The sequence below is a fragment of the Rutilus rutilus genome, assembly GCF_951802725.1.
Source record: "Rutilus rutilus genome assembly, chromosome: 9".
Taxonomy (NCBI): domain Eukaryota; kingdom Metazoa; phylum Chordata; class Actinopteri; order Cypriniformes; family Leuciscidae; genus Rutilus; species Rutilus rutilus.
In genome coordinates, this window is record NC_140223.1 from 21,379,514 (window position 1) to 21,396,593 (window position 17,080).

General features: G+C 41.3%; 1 pseudogene across 1 annotated transcript; it reads right to left on the minus strand.

Moving 5' to 3' along the window:
• Positions 1–449: 449 nt before the first annotated feature.
• On the minus strand, positions 450–14,574 carry LOC311297345 (calcium-responsive transcription factor-like; annotated as a pseudogene). Its single transcript has 16 exons — positions 14,482–14,574; positions 9,783–9,845; positions 9,373–9,484; positions 8,856–8,939; positions 8,415–8,527; positions 7,979–8,164; positions 7,520–7,658; positions 7,191–7,401; positions 6,746–6,874; positions 3,278–3,374; positions 3,106–3,169; positions 2,525–2,635; positions 1,770–1,919; positions 1,177–1,181; positions 779–948; positions 450–677 (listed from the first exon to the last, which is right to left on the minus strand). The product of its transcript is annotated as a calcium-responsive transcription factor-like (transcript).
• Positions 14,575–17,080: the final 2,506 nt, after the last annotated feature.

Genomic DNA, 17,080 nt, shown 5'->3' on the forward strand with positions numbered 1-17,080 from the left:
CATCCTCTCATTAACAATCACATGTTGATCTGATTGGTTACAAGGTAGTTTGTGACATCATAAACACCAGCAATTTCAAACCTTGTCTTTGTTTCACTGCAGTTTTAAGGAGAAAATACTCAGCAGTGTTGCTCACTTATGAATTTGCACATGGTTTGTCTTAAAGCATATTAAAAACACCACATAGACTTATAAACAACATTAAAAACTTGAATTTCACCACAGGGGGACTTTAAAAAGTCCACCGCAAGGATCCATTAGGCTTCTATTCAAAGGGTAGAAATACCTGCAGAAATACTCATAGGAATATCATAAGATATTCTTATAAAAAGTTGTGAAATAGTTTTTTGTGTGAATAGAATGCAACAGAAAACATTTAGCTTTAAATATAATAAAATATAATAAAATAGCTTTGTAATAAATTAAAATAGCAATAATGGGAAATGAAAACAAATAATAATACAAATCAATATTGCATGAGTTCATGTTATCATAATACTGTACTTGAAACAATGAATCAGTCCTCTATTGGTCAAAGAGCTCAATCGTCAATCGCTGTTGTCACAGAAATGGACATTTGTTTTCTTTTCTCGTTGTTGTATTTCTGACTGCTGACACATCCATAGATTTCCCACTCTCCTATTTAACTGAAGTGTCGTCTGCTGAGAGAGTCAAAGCTGAACAGTAAGAACAAACAACAGGTTTGTATGTTATTTTCATGATTCTAATTGGTTAAATTTAGATTTTTTTATTTATTTCTGTGGTGCCATGTACTTACCTATGCTTGCAGGGTCCACAATCTGGACTGGAATGGACTGTCCGTCCTCCAACAAGATCTGTGTGATGCCACCTTCAGCTCCGGCATTAGTCACCGAGGTCACACTCACCAGCTGGCTCATGCCGAGCAGGGTCGGGGGGTCACACAGAGATATGCTTTCACCAGCACTGCTATGGGATCAATTTCCCGCCTAAAGTATTGCAGCCACGGATCAAAAAATAATAAGCGTGAATCAAAAATTTTAAAACATATTGCACAAACTGATCAGAATAGCAAACAAAATGATCAGAATAGCAAACAACGTGGTCACGGATCAAAATATAAGCGTGAATCAAGAAATAACAAGCATGAATATGCTTACTTATACAGGGGAAGACGACAGTTTAATTTAACTTTACAAAGACTTTAAAGCAGTAAAGCTACAGTGTTTCATCAAAGAATTGCCAATTTGAACGAGAAGTTTGAACGAATAACTCGCTCGAGGCTCGAATAAACATTGGTGTGAAGTCAACTCCCCTCTTCGATTGATTGGCTAGAGGAGTAGCTGTCAATCTAGAACTAGTGGACCAATGGTGACACTTAAGCCCGCCCTAATTTACATGAAGCTCGAACCGCAACATTTGGGAAAGCAAGTGCAGAACATAGAAAGAAGAGCAAAGAGAAAAACAGCACAAGCGTACAAAATAGTAAAATATGAGCAGAAAATGCAAGAGAGCACAAAGTACAGAGTAATAAAACCAAGGAAAACATACTTTTTAAGAAAGCATGACCATAAGTTTAAGTTTTGTGCAAAATAACTTTTAATGCGTTTAAAGTTTTTATTCATGCTTGTTATTTCTTGATTCACGCTTATTATATTTTCATCCGTGACCACGTTGTTTGCTGTTCTGATCATTTTGCATTATTTTTTTCAGTTTGTGCAATATATTTTTACATGTGTTTTTAAATTTTTGATTCACGCAATACTTTAGGCAGGATTTTGATCCCATACACTGCCACTTGACTGGAGGAACTGGGACGGACTCAGCAGAACAGGCTGTGGAGGTGCAGGACTGGATAGCTCTGGGGCTTCTGGTGGTGGTGGGGGTGTAGGTTGGGCAGTGTCTTCAACTGGATACAAGGCAGGCTGTATCTGGATGGCCTATCGGACAAGAGGAGAGCACTCTTAAAGGATAAGTTTGCCAACCAGCTTTGTCCCAGGCAACAGAGAACATTCTCACAAATGAAGCCAGGCAAGTTTTTATGAACAAACATTCTTCCATTAACGTTAATAGAACATTTGTTCAAAGTTATATGTTTTTAAATAATGTTCTGAAATAACTGAATATTTTAGTTGGATGTTTATCTAACATTTTTTTTAAATGTTACAACTTGTTTCAGACTGTTCAGAGAACATTCAAAAGTAACCTTCACATAATGTTTGCAAAATTATAAAATTGAATGTTCCCTTAAGGTTCGCATTAACCAACAAAAGTTTTTAAAATGTTTAAAACTAGAGGTTTTGAAAGCTTTGAAATAACGTTTTAATAAGTTAATAGGAACATTAAAAAAAGTTAAAAACCAAAATGTATACAAAAATTACGTAATAAGGTTTCCAAGCATTTAATTTAATGTTTTTTTGTTTTGTTTCTTCAATTATACTTTCAGAACAGTTGATCACCCTGAAAATTTTTACATTTATTCAGAAATTAAAAACTTAAAATGAATAGATCCATATAAAAAATGATCATTTCAGAACAGGGTCACCTGGAGATGTGCAAAGATCTTGGGCTGCAGTGAGGTGAGAGAGCTGAAGAGCTGCACAGCCTCTGGAGAAAGAGTGTCACTCTTCCAAGAGTCCTTCCTTCTGAGAGGACACTGTCAATATAACAGCAGTACACTATATTCTGTGGCAGGGTAAACAATGCTTATACTTTGACTACAGGTATGTGCTTTCTTTTTGAGGCAGGACCTTTCCTCTACTCTCTAAATTGTATTGAATGATTACAAGATGTTAAAGGCTGGAATACACTACACAACTTCTGAACAGATGTTAAAACTCTAGGCATCATACACACGCTGGTGGAAAAACTGGGTATCAAACACTGAATGACTGAGGATACGCAGACACATGGAGAACATGCAAACTCCACACAGACAGGGCTCCTGGCTCAGCCGGGACTCGAACCGGAGATCTTTTCGCTGTGAGGTGACAGTGCTACCCACTGAGCTACTATGACAAAAAACTGGGCAAAGATTCTGTAGTGTATTCCAGCCTCAAGTCATTAAACACTTATTGTTTTAATAATGTATGTCGAATTTCAAACAATATTTCAACAGTATTTTACCATCCACAGTAGCAGGAGTCAGGGTCAAAGTCTCTGGAAGCAGGTTATTAGCCTCTGCTTTCCACTGCAACAACAACAACAAAAACATAAAAATAAATGCTTACTACAGAAAATGGTTGGCATATTTGTGCTCACCAATCTAATGCTTTACAAACATGTTTTCTGTTCACACCTCTGTATCTGAGGTAGCCAGTGGTCCCGCCGTCAGCTGAAGAGCTTTCTGAGCCTCATGGATGTGGTTCTGGAACATCTCATGTCCTACAAACCTCCTGCCAGGGCGTTCACAAAGCAACGGTAAATAGTTTTCCAGCAAATAAAACAAAGAGATTTGAAACCATATGAGTCATACCTGAGCTGCTTACAGTGTAAACCTGGTTCACGAGTTCACATGTTAATGAAATCTGATGTAATATTATAATGCGTATTTGGCTTGCTGTCCGGGGGGAGGGCTCCGAGCTCGGAATTCGGCCCGACCCCAGAGTACTCCCCCCTATGAATGTATAGATCATAGGTATCTATGAGCAGACCCATCTGAATGTGAGGTGATGGGGTGGTGGCGGGATGCTGAGAAATTTGTCATGAGACAGGAGGTAAGGGAAGGCTTTATTTATACTGGCTTCTTCTTGTGCTGATTGGATGATTACCTGAACATGCTCCTCCCGAACTTTGTTACATAAAACTTCATTTCACGAGTTCACATGTTAATGAAATCTGATGTAATATTATAATGCGTATTTGGCTTGCTGTCCGGGGGGAGGGCTCCGAGCTCGGAATTCGGCCCGACCCCAGAGTACTCCCCCCAAAAAGGCCAGATGAACGCAGGACAGCGAGCGTAGAATTTATCTCCCCAAAATGTGAAGGGTATGTATTTACCAAGGAACGAGCTTGCCTATTCGACTGGGAAGGCTCTCGCAACGTCCGACGGGAACTTGGATGCTCACGGCATCGGACGGATGAGCCCGTTCCGCAGTTGAACTGACAGCTCGATGACGCAAGAATTATGCGAGCGTGAATTTGTGAACGAGTTTAACCGTTCACCCAGGAGGGCTCTCGCAGCATCCGACGGGAACTTATATGCTCACGGCATCGGACGGGTAAGCCTCGCCAGGTTGAACGGAGGGCGCCCGCTGGACTCGGTCGGGAGGGCTCGACCAGCGCTTCGACGGGGCTGGGGCACGGGAATAGACCCTTCGCGGCCCGACGAATGGGGAGCCCACCTAGCGACACGAGCGCGGCCGTCCGGCGACGACTAAGACAGGCAGGCTCTCACTGCAATTCGAACGGGAGGGCTCGAACGGCGCTTCGGAAGGGGGACTGAGCCCGGCCCACGAACGGGGAGCCGTCACTGCGTGCGAACGGGGGAGCCTGCAATAGTTTGTAAAAATGCTCTAGAATTATTGAAGCGAGTGTAAATACGGCGAGCAAATAGATTCGGAAAGTGGGTTTGTACAGGTATCGGTGCGGAAAGTGACGAAGGATGTGACGTTGCAGGTGATGGAAATGAATGATCTAATTAGTTAGGGCTTGGTGAGCGTTTCTGATGTGGAAGCGGCTGGATCTAATATAAGTTTTGAAAGCTTCAGATGACCAGCGACCGAGGGTTTGAATTTGTTGATGGGAGAGACCTTTTTGTGCGGCTGTGGTAGCTGCTCCGATACGGAATGAGTGGCTAGAGAAATTATCTGCTGTGACGCCGGATTTGATGAGGACTGCTTTGAGGTGCTTTTGGAACCAAAATCTCGTAGCTGGATGATTGGACTCGTTAGTGAAGAGTGGGTCGAGTGGGGATTTGGACCTGGGGTCTCATTTATAAAACTGTGCGTAGGAACCTTACTAAAAGTTTACGTGCGCCCGAAAGCCAAAAATGGCGTACGCAAAAAAATATTCGGATTTATAAAACCATTCGTACGCCAGAACCTGCGCAGAATTCACTTTATAAATCCCAGTCAGCAGAAGATTGTGCGCACATGCGTCTCCTCCCCGAAATAACCATATATGGAGCTTACAACGCCTAGTTTTACTATGCAGATCCTCATCTTCATATCATTTGCATATGATTATTCATCCACGTGATAACATTTAACGGTACAAGACACATTACATTAATAAAAATCAAGTAGTTGTCTATCCTTGCCTTGTTTTTGAATAGCCTACTTAAATCAAATAGTGTAAAATACATTTCAGAGAAAGTTTTTCTCAATCTTTTCCATTGGCCGAATTGTATTTTTAATTGATTTTTTTAATGGAAACAGATAGGCCTTGGGCATTATTTGCACGAAACTATTTTCTCAGACAATCTGGTATTATCATGATAAGCAATTATCTCTGTGGTTAAAACATTAAAGCACGCCACAGGAAAAGTGTTCAAAAACAATCGCATCCACAACAAATATTTCTATTGATTGAATTTGAATATAAAAATGTTGTAACTTCTCAGTAATGATTTCATGTTTAAGTGTGTAACTCCATTCATTTGAATTGCATATTTAATCTAAATGTTTATATCAGAAGTAAAACATAGTTTAAATCATTATTTTATTTATTTAAACTGTTATTTGCGTCAGTTTCACTAAACGGCCCAACGCGCTCGCTGCCGCGGACATTTAAGAAGGGATGGATATTTGCTTCAAATGATAGGCTTGGTGAGTGAAATTATATTTGTATTTTCTTTCTGTATATGTTTAATTTTCTTCAGATTTTGTCTAAAAGTGACCAAAAAGACACTTAACTCCAGCTCACCATCGGTGTCGCCAATTCCCTTTGTCTCCAGAATGTGCGTACGCACGGCTCAAAGTTTGCTTAAAGGTGCGCACATTCTCCCGTCAAGTTTGTTTTTTATAGATCACAACCTTTGCGTGGGAACTGGCGTACGTACGTTTCCAGCCCCGTTTTGTGCGTACGCACGCTTTATAAATGAGACCCCTGGAACGTTTGTACTGCAGGTAGTTAAAAAGAGCATGGTACGGTTGGATGGGAGTTTGTAAATTGAAAATATAAACAAAGTGACCTTTTTTAGCTCTGTCGGTTTTACTTTGTTTAATGAAAAATGATATGGTTTCATGGTCTACGATCTGTAGGTCTGAAATTGTAGGATGAATGTTTGGGTCGAATAAGGAAGTGATGGTCAGTTCGGAGCAGCGGAGGAAACCGAAGAATGCTAGGATGAACATAGCTTCTAATGTATAGGCGGTGTTGGTGGAGTGGTATCCAAGACGGAGTGATGAAATGCATCTGGTGAGTATATCAATTGTGATTGGTTGTCTGGTGTCTGGGCGAGTGGGGTGGGTTCTTTGGATTCCCTTAATTAGAAGGGACGTTTGGGAGTTATTAATTGCAGGTGCAGGTTTACCGTGGATTAATTTATGGAAGAATTGAATGCCGCTTAGATAGCTTTTTATGGATCCGGCTTGGAGACCTTTAACTGAATTAAGGTGCGATATGAACGAAGAAACGGTTAGAAGAGAGAATTCGGGAAACGGCAGGTTGTGAGAGAGGTGGAATGACTTGAACGATTTCCACGCGGTGTAATATGTTTGCAGGGTTCTGGGAGAAACTGCTTGGAGGATGGAATCAATGGACGTGTCCAGGAGGGATTTTAGCGGATGGTTTATGGGAAGATCAGCTGAGAATAAGGAGGTACTGGGGTTGGAGTGGGGTCTGCATCTGGTGCCAGCATCCTGAATTTCTGCGAGGATTTGGGCTCTGATGTTGTTCGTCACTGGAGGAGGTTCTGCGGCAACTGCATTCGGAGGGGCTGGTTGAGGAGTGGCTGAGAAGAGAGAGAAAGGAGAGCGCACTTGGAGTGGGTTAAAGGGAGGAAAAGTCGGGGCTGTGGCCGATTGCGGAGGCATCCTCGCGCAGAGATCGGCCCTCGGGATAGAAGGAGGAGGAATAGGAAGAGCATAGTGTGGAAGGGGAAGGGGAAGGAAATGCGCCAGCGATTGACCAGCTAACGGAGGCATCCTCACGTTAGGGTGAGTACCTGGCGCTTGGGAAGGAGGAAAACTGAAAGAAGTAGAAGGGAAGAAAAACATTTGGGGATCTTGTGTGAAAGTAGAATTGCAGAGATCTGGAGCGTGAGGTACCACGGTGGGAGGGGCTGAGGAGAGGAATTGACCCGGAAAAGTTTGGCTCCCTTCCGCGACTGGATCCGGGGCGCGGCCCAGGCTAGCGGAAGGTCTGCGATGACGTGGCGCGGGGGCGGGGCCCGGCGCTGCGGGTGAGGAAGGTGTAGACGCTGCGGGACGAGCGATCGGGGCCCGGCGGGCCTTGCTCGTCGAGCCGATGGGATTGGAGCTGAAACAGAAGGGTGAGAAGATTGTAAGGTGACATATAAATCAAACAACTCTGCTTTTTTCATCCTGCGGGAAAAATTTGCATCTGAATTAATTAAGGCTTGTCTCAGCCCCTTAACTGTCCACTTCCCTATGGGAGGGATGTTTGGGGGCACTGAAAGGTGTGAAGGCGCGGAGGAAGACGATGAGGAAGATGATGAGTTCCTCGCTGGCGGTGGTGAGGGGAGTCTTCGGCGTCTCGGAGTATGCGGAGAAGATCTAGAGGGCCGGCGTCCCCTGTTTGAGGATAGAGGCTCGATGTTGTTAGCTGCTGGAGAGGAAGAGGCCGCTGGATCAGCGGTTTGCGATGGAGACACCTCCAGTTTCATTTGCTAATTTTGTGTGCCAATATACCACTAGCATTCAGATGCCCCCAAATTTACAGACATCGATTAAAATTCCAATATTAGTCAAAACACAGTTCAGGCATTAAAATAACATATCCTCTACATGACTAAACAGCTTTAAGAATTAAATAAGGGTATCTCACATAAAGTCATACCACAGATCCCACAGGCAAAAAGGGCCATATTACTTGCATTAACAAAGGGAATGTCATCGTAGGGCACATACTGTGATTTCCACATGAGTCTGGTGGCAGGTTTAGCCGGTGAGGGTGATTGGCGGGTGCCAAACACACCGTGAGTCTGCTGCTTGTGTAGAAGCAGAACGGCCTCAAGCTCTGTCTCTGTGTTACAGTAACCACGGTACGATTCTCCGATCTTCTGTTCCTCGTGAAACAATCACACAGAAAAAAGATTCACCAAGCCACATTAGCTTGACATCATCAGATTGTGTTGCTGTAAATGGATCTGTTTGACAGAGGGCTATACGCACAATAGAAAAAGTACAATGCATTTAGGCTATTTCCATGCATATTACACTACTTTTTTAAGTTATAATTAAAAAAATTATAAGTGAAAGTTTTGTCCCAAAAAAAAAAAACTCAATTTATCCATTTTCTACTGGACAAACCTCACACCCACGCAGTCTTAGAGCCCAGTTTGGTGCCCCTGGTGGTAATGGCTTCACTGGGGGCTCAAATACATCAGGAGAGCTGAAAGAAATGAGAAGACATTTCAGTAAAACTGTCAATAATTTAAGGTACACTTAAACTCCTGGAATGGGGCATGGCCTGAAGCAGTTTTCTTGTTGTTCAAGCAAGGGATAAATTGAGCCAGAACAGGAGTTTAATTGGGTAGTTTGCTTGTCAACCCATTCCATATGCATATGAATGCTTTTTACTAATCCAGTACATATTTTCCAGCTCCATTTAGCTCCATAATTGCACAAGACTTGTAAAATCTGTGTTCAAATAAGTGTTTTTCAACATTTAAAACAAATTGTCTGTTCAAAAAAAAAAAAAAAATAAAGCATGTAGTTTATAATAAAAAATGGTAATAAAAAGCAACAAACACAATAGTGCAGATAAACTATGGGTGCCATCATTGTCTTTTGTGGATGTGATAATTGACTGCTGTCTTTTCTCCACAAAGATTTCTATTTAACAGAACAGAAAGAAATGGCAGAACCGGACAGCAACCAATTTTCTTCATTATTCTTTTCATTTTCTGTTTATTTTATTAGTTCTATTTCATTTCTTCATTATTAGATGTTAACTATTATATATGCATACACATACACACACACTCAACAGCCACTTTATTAGAGGACATTTGAGTGTAGTGAACTGATGATCTGAGATGATTTGAGCTTTGTGACATTGTGCATTATCCTGCTGGAAGTATCCATCAGAAGATGGGTGCACTGTGGTCATAATAGGGATGGACATGGTCAGCAACAATACTCCTGTGGCATTTAAACAATGCTCACTTGGTACTAAAGGGCCCAAAGTGTGCTAAGAAAATACCCTCACACCATCACATGCATTCAGAGATGCTCTTCTGCAGATGCTTGTCTCCAGCACGGACACCAACGTCTCCGGAACCGACACCAGAGGCACAGACACCACCGTTATCCGGCACGGACACCAGCGTCTCCGGCACAGACACCAACGTCTCTGGCTTGGACACCACCGTCTCCGGCTGATATCAACAATTGAATTTGAATGGCAGCCTATGGTGACATTTCACTATATACAAATATATATAAACTCATCATTTAAATGCAAATGGTCCATGAAGTTATAACAGAACATAACAGAAATTTCTTTAGAAATGAAAATATTCCATAAAAAAATATTTATAAATGTGTTTGAATTTAGTCTGGAAAAGTTAATAAAATCGTATTAAATAGATTTGTAATATATAGGCTATTACAGAGGGCAATCTGCTATAATAGTTCACAGCTGCCCTCGTTTGCTCACGTCAGATACCCTGTCACCATGGAAACATGGCCAACCTCACTCAAGCGGTGAGTCTCAGCCACAGACAGAAGACAGCGCACCTGAAGAGATGAGAATCAGAGCACATGAAATATGGGACATATGAACAGAACAAACTACTGAGCGTAATATCGAGCTGTTTATGGAAAGAGGAAATCAGGGCAGGGAGGGGCAGAGAGAGAGACTCGCCTGAGGTCTCACAAATCAATTCGTAATTAAGCACACAGACAATTCAAAAGCCCAGAAAGACTCAACCCCATAATACATAAGGGTGGCACACAGATATGAATATATTTGATTGTATTAATAACATGCATTCAGGAGACCACCCTGAGCTATGGAACGGAGCTGGGATATTTCTGCAGGCTATGAGGGAAGCCGGGCCGGCCCTGACCAATTTGCTGCCCTAGGCAAGATTTTACCTGGCGCCCCATGCATCACAGCCCATTTCACCCTGTCATTGTGTTCATGATTTAGCATATATATATATATATATATACACACACACACACACATTACAGCAGAACTGTTTCCAACACTCATAATAAATCATCATATTAGAAGGATTTCTAAAGGATCATGTGATAGACCGGATGTCACATGTGACACTGAAGAATGGAGTAATGATGCTGAAAATTCAGCTTTGCATCACAGAAATAAATGATAATTTAAAGTACAATAAATTGAAAACAAATTATTTTAAATTGTAATAATATATCACAATATTAATTTTTTTTCTGTATTTTTGATCAAATAAATGCAGGCTTGATGAGCAGAAGAAACTTCTTTCAAAAACATTAAAAATAGTAATGTTTCCAAACTTTTGACCTGTACTGTATCCCCCCAAAACTGCACAACTGTAGAGTAAAACATTAATAAAAAAGTGATAATAAAAAATGCGTCTTAAAACTGACATGATTGTTACAAAATCACAGTCTGGGGACTCAGAACTCAACTGCTAACATTAAGTTTAAAGGGATAGTTCACTTTGAAATTAATTTTTGATATGTTTTAGCTTACCTCAAGGGCATCCAAGATGTAGGTGTCTTTGTTTCCGCAGTAGTTTCAATTTTGATATTTTTAGGTCAAACCGTTCTTGTCTGTCAGTCATATAATGCAGGTCTATGGTCACTGGCTCAAAACACAAGCACAGAGTCCAAATTAAAACAATTCCCCATCGTCCAAATGAAACAATTCCCCATCATAAGTACACATTGATGGCCTAAGACACGAAACGAGCGGTTTGTGTGAGAAAACGAACAGTATTTATATCGTTGTTATCTCTTGAAAACAGCACACGTCCAAATGATCTGACGGCGCGGGCGGGTATAGATATATACATAGATGTCGCCTTGGCTACGGTTTCGTTCCAATGAACTGCAGTAGCGAAGGCGACATCTAGTGTATACATCTATACCCGCCAGCGGGCGGGTATAGATGTATACACTAGATGTCGCTTGACTACGGTTTCGTTCCAATGAACTGCAGTAGCCAAGGTGACATCTATGTATATATCTATACCCGCCCGCGCCGTCAGATCATTTGGACGTGTGCTGTTTTCAAGAGATAACAACGATATAAATACTGTTCGTTTTCTCACACAAACCGCTCGTTTCGTGTCTTAGGCCATCAATGTGTACTTATGATGGGGAATTGTTTCATTTGGACGATGGGGAATTGTTTTAATTTGGACTCTGTGCTTGTGTTTTGAGCCAGTGACCATAGACCTGCATTATATGACTGACAGACAAGAACGGTTTGACCTAAAAATATAAAAATTGAAACTACTGCGGAAACAAAGACACCTACATCTTGGATGCCCTTGAGGTAAGCTAAAACATATCCAAAATTAATTTCAAAGTGAACTATCCCTTTAAGGTAAAAATAACTGCCATGAAATTATAGTATCTTACTCCTATGCAATAAATTGTTCATTCACTACATCACTTTACCTCTGTCTTTATCCTCTTCTCTTCTTTTTGGCACTGTATCTATCGCAGACTTTTTTTTTTTTTTTTTTTTTTTGCTTTATTTGGTAGTATTTCGAATTAATGGTTTTAAAATAGTAGCCTATTATAAAAAAAAAATATGTAAAAAAAAAAAAAATTCACTCGTTCACTCATTCTGGCGCCCCTATGGATGAGTGGCGCCCTTAGCATTTGCCTATACCGCCTATGCCGCGGGCCGGCCCTGAGGGAAGGGAACGTCCAACTTACTTGCCCATTTCATCCTCGTGGCCTTGGGAGATGACGTGGTAAACACGTGTGTGGAGATTGAAGGTGTAAACGTGCGCACTCTGTTAATGTGTTCCATTGAACTGACCCAGCACAGCGCGAGAGCTTGTTTCATGCAGCTGCTCTTTGGGGTGCGGGGTGCGGGGCGCGGGGCGGGTGTAGAGCGACGGGACGAGTCGGGCCCTGAGCCTGGCGAGTCAGCATGGACAACTGGATGCTGTTCGGCCTCTGCTACTCAACGGTGCTCAAACAGACACCCCTGACAACGGGGGCAGACGCCCACTCGATTATGCCGCTCAAGAACACCACGGTAAAGTGGTTAAATTCCTGTTGAAAGCGTCGAGATGACAGGAGATAAAAGACAAACATGAAGATTTCACACTTTCAGGCTAGAATGGAAACACTAGTTGGCACCCAGAAAACAGGCCTAAAACTCTACATGGTGCTTTTCCCAGTGGACTCGGGCCTTTACTGTGCAAACAAAGTGTGTGTAATTTGTTTATGACTGAACATATGCACTAATGCACTGGAACATGATGAAGAGAAACGGCTCAAAGGACACAGAAAATGTACCGGCGGCATCTTTCCCAGCTGGCTATCCCTGACCATGTCACTAAAAACTCAGTTTTCGCATCAAAGGCTAGATTTTTCCCTGCCTGTATGAAAAATGGACCATCATGTCACTTTGATTCAATCCTGAACACAAATAGCAGCTTTTGGAGATGGATGACCCCTAAAATGTTCATTAACTGCACTCGCTTTGCCAACGAATCCCAGATTAATCTGCTTGTCCCGGATGAGGATGTTGAGGATGCAGCTGAAATTCTTTCTTCAACAGCAGAAGAGATGCTATTCAGACCAAATTGTGCGAAACCATTGCTTCCTGGAGGAGGGAAATGAGAACTTCCTTGGACTTGAAAGAATGGAAAGGCGCAATCCAAGCCTTTCAAGTGAAAGGAAGCTGCCTAGCCATGTACATGTTCCTAAATCAGAGAAGAATTCTTTTCATCTGTTTGCAAAATGTAATCAGAATTATGTTTGCACCACATCACATGTATTTGGGACACACCGCCAACACAGAGACCCAGAGACAGATCTGCAGGCTATCTGAAGACCAACCCTAAAGAAAAATCTCCAAAAAATCTTTCTTTCTTATTAGAATTTCTGTTAATATTAACCAAACAGACGTAGCTATTTGCTTACTGTGAATTTATTTGAACTATGAATTTATTTATTGGTAATTCCTAAGTTTTATTCAGGTAGGCCTAATAATAAAAAGCTGAATATTTGACTTTTGCTGGGGTCAAGTGCTTTTTTGTACTTTTAAGTCAAATTAATTATGACAGAAGTCTGAAGATGGTTATTATGAAATATGCAAACAATATTGATATAACATTGTGAATTAAATGAATATTGTGTTGTGTGGATTGATGAATGCATTTTCAGTAGGTTTGCTTTGAGTGTCATATATTGATTTCCTATTGGGGGACCTATTAAAATACTACATTATGTTCTCCTAGATTACTTTTATATCAGAATCATTATAAAGAAAGTTAAATATATGCAGTTAATTTCTACACCTTATTGTCTTTTTGAAACCCACTGAATCCCAGACAATAATCCCAGATTCAGTGGTATTACATTGCCCTCTTGTGGATTCAAGAAGGCATTAGCAAATTGATTGCTGCATTTCTACACAACTTCTGAATATGGAAGCCAAATTCCACCAGAAAAAATAAATAAATAAAAACCTTTGGTAAATCATAATAAAGTAAGAATTATGACATAAAAAGTTATGGGATTCGAAGTCATTACAAGATTAATAGTCATAGCCTAAAAGTCAAAATTATGAGTAAAAAGTTGAAATTATAAGAGACAGAAATTATAGTTGACATAAAAGTTTAAACTATGAGATAATAAAAATCAATCTTTATAAAAGTTGTCATAATTATGACAATGTCATAACAATGACATGCCAATCTGTTGTCATGACAGAACTTCTGTTGTGTCACGAAATGTAGTTTTAAGAGTCTTTCAGGCGAGAATGTAGTTTACAACCTAATTGTTTAGGCGGATCCACGATGGCAGGAGGAGACGAAAAGCTGAGGGGGTTATGAAGACAGGGCTGAAGGACTGGGCAGTGCAGGCAGAAGGTTAATATATGGCCTCCCTGAATCCTGGCCGATACTGGACACACAAGCAGTCTAAAAACGGCCTCATCTGGCCGACACAGAACAGGCAGAGGAGGAGGGAGTGCAGGGCGGGGAAATCAAAGACTTCAATAACTCGGTGTTGGGCGACGAAACAGACATGGAGCAATTATCCTCCCCCATCTCCTCAAACAATATTAGGGGTGCTGAGTTCAGCGCATCCACGTCCGCCATAGTCAAAGGGACAGGGCTCCATTTCATCCCCTCATATTCCACCAGCATACCCTCAGAAACAATGTTGCTGGCGCACACACCTGGTCAGACATTTTTTCGGGCTCAGGCTCCGGGATGATGTTGGGCTCAGGCTTCGGCTCTGGCGTACTCCGCTGGAGGGGGTCCGTGAACATTTTTGGTAACCCAGCAGTCAGGGAATGCTAGGGGTCCCTGGAAATGTTCAGAGAAAAACCGTGTAGAAATAAAATGTAAAGAAAATAATAAATAATATTTAGACATAGTTATAATATATATATTTTTTACAATAAAAATTGGGCCTTTATACTAGAAACTAAATAAATGCCTATACATTTTTTGGATGTTGGTCCCTCACATGAGGATGATCATAATTTGGGTGTCCATGGCATCTGAAAGATTGACAATCTCTGATCTGTATCACATTGTAGCTCTGCCCAGAGCCGGCTGCAGAGGAATTACCCTCCTTACTTTCCAGCATTGACAAGACTCCAAGCTAATCTCCCCACAGGACAATGCTGTGGAAATGGGCGCAAAGCATGACCACGCTGGCTTCCTCTGCTTTTGACGACTAATTATTCTGAAAACAATTGAGGACAGGCAACAAATGTGCCACATAAACAGAGGTCGGATTTTGGGTTGAAATGAAAGTCGGGTTGACGTCAGAACTGACCTCAGATTGACGTCAGAACTTCAACACAACTTCTGAATATGGAAGCCAAATTCTACCAGATAATAATAATTAAAAAAAAACTTTGGTAAATCATAATAAAATCAGAATTATGACAAAAAAAGTTATTATAAGATTAAAAGTCATAGCCTAATTATGACATAAAAGTCAAAATTATGAGGAAAAAGTTGAAATTATAAGAGACAGAAATGATAGTTGACATAAAAAGTTTAAACTATGAGATAATAAAAATCAATCTTTATAAGAGTTGTCATAATTATGACGATGTCATAACAATGACATGCCAATCTCTCCCATGAGTTGTCATGACAGAACTACTGTTGTTGTGTGACTTGTGTCACGAAATGTAGTTTTAAGAGTCTTTCAGGCGAGAATGTATAGCCTAATTGTTTACCTAATTGTAATTACCTAGTTACCTAATTCGTCGGGTTGACGTCAGAACCCGACGCTGGTTTGACGTCTACATTCAACATCGGATTGACGCCAGAACCCGACGCCGGTTTGACGTCTACATTCAACATCGGATTGACGTCAGAACCCGACGCCGGTTTGACGTCTACATTCAACATCGGATTGACGTCAGAACCCGACGCCGGTTTGACGTCTACATTCAACATCGGATTGACGTCAGAACCCGACGGCGGTTTGACGTCTACATTAACATCGGATTGACGTCAGAACCCGACGGCGGTTTGACGTCTACATTAACATCGGATTGACGTCAGAACCCGACGGCGGTTTGACGTCTACATTAACATCGGATTGACGTCAGAACCCGACGGCGGTTTGACGTCTACATTAACATCGGATTGACGTCAGAACCCGACGGCGGTTTGACGTCTACATTCAACATCGGATTGACGCCAGAACCCGACGGCGGTTTGACGTCTACATTCAACATCGGATTGACGTCAGAACCCGACGCCGGTTTGACGTCTACATTCAACATCGGATTGACGTCAGAACCCGACGGCGGTTTGACGTCTACATTCAACATCGGATTGACGCCAGAACCCGACGGCGGTTTGACGTCTACATTCAACATCGGATTGACGTCAGAACCCGACGGCGGATTGACGTCTACATTAACATCGGATTGACGTCAGAACCCGACGGCGGTTTGACGTCTACATTCAACATCGGATTGACGTCAGAACCCGACGGCGGTTTGACGTCTACATTAACATCGGATTGACGTCAGAACCCGACGGCGGTTTGATGTCAACATTCAACATCGGATTGACGTCAGAACCCGACGGCGGTTTGATGTCAACATTCAACGTCAGATTGACGTTGGATTTTGGTTGGAAATGAAAGTCGGGTTGACGTCAGAACCCGACTGACGTTGGATTCTGACATCAACCTGATTTTCATTTTCACTAATCTTCTTGGTCTTGGTTTGGTCTTCTAAATACGAATTTTGTCATTGTTTTGGAGCACACAAGCTTATAGATAACAGTAAGGCTATAGCATATTTATGCTAAAAGCCCCAAAAAATAATTAAATAGGGCACTATTTGAGGGAGCAGCCATTTGGGTGTCCGAAACCATTGTGGACGTTATTGAGTGCACTTATTAAATCTCACATTCAATCCCACTACTGGAACTGTGTTCTAGAAATAAATTTGATATTGATTTGAGGCTATAGGGTATCTTTACAACTTTTACTTGTAACAGAATAATATTTGACCTGTACTTTCACTCAAGTAAGGAAGTTGTGTACTTTGTCCACCTCTGTACAAATGACAATGTGGACTATGGCCATGGCACTAATTGCAGTTCCTCCTTGACCTTGAGATAAATGTGATTCAAGTTCATGTAAAGTAATGCAGTATTATGTGTAGAAGACACTATAGTGAAATGTTTTCATTTATAATTTTCACTCATTGTCCTTTTTAGTTATTCGCTTTAGTTTAGTTCGAATTTTCTACTTTAGTTTGGATGTTCTCAAACAAATAAACACATGTGGCCCTT